The following is a 3,185-nucleotide window of genomic DNA, read 5'->3' as shown; positions in this document are numbered from 1 at the left end:
GGACAGAGTCTTCTGGCACGACCGAATCACATTGGAACGGTGTTATTGTCATTTGAAAGTAACAATACTGACACCTAAATGAGTCGCCTGCACTGCCAGAATCATCTGAACCCTGTCTACCTATCTATATACAATTTATTGTTATTTTTTTTCATATTTGTCCATTTTATTACAATATCGTGTTACTTTTAAAGCTCATTGTAATTCTAATAATTATATAAATATTTTTCTTGTATTCTGTGCAAAAATGATTATTAAAACTTTCTTAACCTAAACCAAGTATTTTTTATTGAATGATCCTGCAAAAATATTCAAGTACAGTTAAGTGACATATTTTGTTTCGGTGTATAAGCCATAAATAAATATACATAAATTATATTTAATATATACATGTATACTGTATGTATAGCCACGGTTGGTCTTGCACTTGTTGCTGTAGCTATGCGATCTGGTGTGGTCCATTATCCAAAAACACTCAATCACATCCCTGGTCAAACAGCGGGCAGCCGTGTAGTGAGTCTGGCTGGCCTATGGTTTCACTAGAATGATTTCAATATACACAGTCTGTTAATTTGATTATGTTTTCGACTGAAAGTTGTAAAAATATTAGAAATCAGGATTTAAATAATTAAAAAACTGTTTCATTAAATATCATATTCATACCTATGCAAAATTTTGATTCCTTTGAAGTACCTATACAAAATACGGATGAATATAAACCAAACAAAAATATTTGTTACTGGTACTGCCATAGTAAAGTAAAGTTTAACATACTTCCCTAATAAAACAAAATTCCCAATTCTTGTCGTTCTGTAGATGTTTCATTTCAGTTTTTACCAACGATCCACTAAATATGAATTGGTCATAAACACTCAAAGGAAATCTGGCACTCACTGCCAGAATGTCCATGTCAGACATGTCAGATACCTGCATAAAAATAAATGTCATGTTATGATATTATACGTAATGAATATGAATGTATCAGAAACAACATAGATTTTATTACGAATTTCACATTTACAGAAAATTTTCTGCGCTCATTTTTGAAAGTCTCCAAGTATGACGGGTATATTCGCACATGGGTGCAGTTAATGCACCCAATGATTTTCGGGAAACCTGCCCTTTCTTGAAGTCTGAAATTAAAAAATATTTTTACCGACACAAAATAATATTCCCGTTAAATTCTTATTGAGTAGGTAATTTACTTGTTGTGTCTATGCGCAGTTACTCTAGTTACATGACATGTACATTGTAATATTGTATAAATTGATCAGAGGGTATCAACACAACACTAAAGACTGTCAGCGCTGTATGTAAGTATTACTAAGCACTGCTATTATAGCATCGGACACGTTTCCTATGCATCTGCTTACTGATGCCTGGGTCATTGCGCAGAAGACTTGGCCTACCCGTTTTTGGTACGCTCCCTCTGCGTAGAAACGCAAAATAGTCAAAACCTACAATTCAAATAACGGAGACATGTTATTTCAATAGCATATTACCTTCAAATCCTGTTAACCCTTCATGGTATATGCTTATTTATAATATGTGCAGTTATGAAACTGAGTAAATCTATCTTACCTATGAGCCATGGCAATCTTGCCCTGTTATAAAGTAAGGTTATATTAAATATCGATGTAATTTGTCGCACGCCATCTCATTATATCTTCAGCGTGTAATAAGCATTCAGAAGACGTGTACATTTTGTCAACACACAACTGTCACTTTGACATTCGTATATGTATTTAGTCTATGGCTGCATCCAATGCTGCCACCTTGTTTCAGATAATTAAAATACACTTTACGCAAAGTGGGTAAAAGTTGTAGCAATTCTGAAAGCGCTTTAGTGTACGTGTATTTTTTATATTTAATTCGTGAAATATTAATAATATTTACAATTTTAAATCTGGCGCGTAAATAAAATTATTTAGTCTATGGCTGCGTCGCTGACGCTTTGGTGTGGGGCCAAACGCGAAATTCGCATCAAATCCAAGCGGTAGCGACAGCGATAGCGAGGGCGTTGCGAATTCGCTGCGAATATTCGCTTTGGTTTGGGGGATGCTTAAATACTATAATTATAGTACGGTTGGCAACACTGACGCACACGACAAGCCTTGCCAACCGGACTATAATAAATTAATTATAGTACCTACAATATTATAGGTTGGTATCATTGAAACCGAATGAAACAAATCAAAACAAACCATAGACAATATACGTACAAATTGTATGAGTAGAAAGTAGAGGTGAGTTGGAAATACTGTCACCAGTTTGTGTAAGTACTCAAGTTTCGGATGAAACTACCCATACTAAGCATTTGTGGCCCAATAAACTTATTCCAAAAAACTTGTGATGATATCATCGCGAGTCACTGTTCTGTGCACTCGCCAGTTGGTTGACATTAAATGCGCACGAAAGAAATAGCACTTGATATAGGGATATATTTAAATTTATTAGTCTATTGCGTTCGAATGTATGAATAATAATAGGTCATAAATTTTGTGTCGCAACGATTGATATACTACTAGATGAGCAGTTCCCATACAAGTGTCATTTTAAAAATGTACCACAGAAGATATAACGAATATCGTCTTATAATATTTCCTTGTAGGTATAATGCGTTAAGACCGTTAACATGGATTCCCGAATTTCACCCGTATTGCCCTGGCTGTAAAACTAAATTTGCGTTCTTGGAATAGTGAACCTAAGGGTGTTGCAACGCAAAACAGACAGAGCAAGTCATCATGCGCTGACTATTAGTTAGAGTAAGATGCAAGCTAGACCGGGCTTACTCAATAAGTTTTAACAAATGCCGACTCGCTGAAAATCGGGCGTTATTTTAAGAAGTTAGTATATTATGATTCATCCAGTAGTATATCAATGGTCGCAGCACAGTGGTGACATGACGCACAGGCAGGCTTGTTATATACCGCTCAAAACATGTTTAAATCACTGTTATTCATTTTTTTAAACAATAATATTGTAACCTAACAGAAAAACAACTCGTAAATTAAAATTTTTATAATAAATGGGACTTTTCGACAAGCGGAGCTCAGCGTATTTTTAGCGATTATATTGAAGCCGATACACAGTATGAGTTCCCTGAGCCGATACGTATTTTAAATACTAATAATATGGAGTTGGTTTCAGTTTCAGTTGAGTATGAAACTTTTGTCGCATACGCA

The 3,185-nt window shown here is 34.9% G+C and overlaps 1 long non-coding RNA gene across 2 annotated transcripts; it reads right to left on the bottom strand.

Moving 5' to 3' along the window:
• Positions 1 to 271: 271 nt before the first annotated feature.
• LOC147065408 (uncharacterized) lies at positions 272 to 1,720 on the bottom strand. 2 transcript variants are annotated; one of them, XR_015071827.1, is made up of 4 exons: positions 1,582 to 1,720; positions 1,022 to 1,133; positions 775 to 927; positions 272 to 539 (listed from the first exon to the last, which is right to left on the bottom strand). It is a non-coding gene; the product is annotated as an uncharacterized LOC147065408 (long non-coding RNA). The 2 variants fall into 2 exon arrangements; XR_015071828.1 differs by lacking the exons at positions 272 to 539; positions 1,022 to 1,133 and having other exon boundaries at positions 551 to 927.
• Between the last annotated feature and the right edge of the window lie 1,465 nt (positions 1,721 to 3,185).

Source organism: Rhyacophila brunnea, unplaced genomic scaffold (genome assembly GCF_057557595.1).
Source record: "Rhyacophila brunnea isolate RB1 unplaced genomic scaffold, BYU_Rbru_1.0 scaffold_6, whole genome shotgun sequence".
NCBI lineage: Eukaryota > Metazoa > Arthropoda > Insecta > Trichoptera > Rhyacophilidae > Rhyacophila > Rhyacophila brunnea.
Note: the sequence above shows the minus strand (reverse complement) of the source record. Positions and strands in the feature narration are given on the sequence as shown.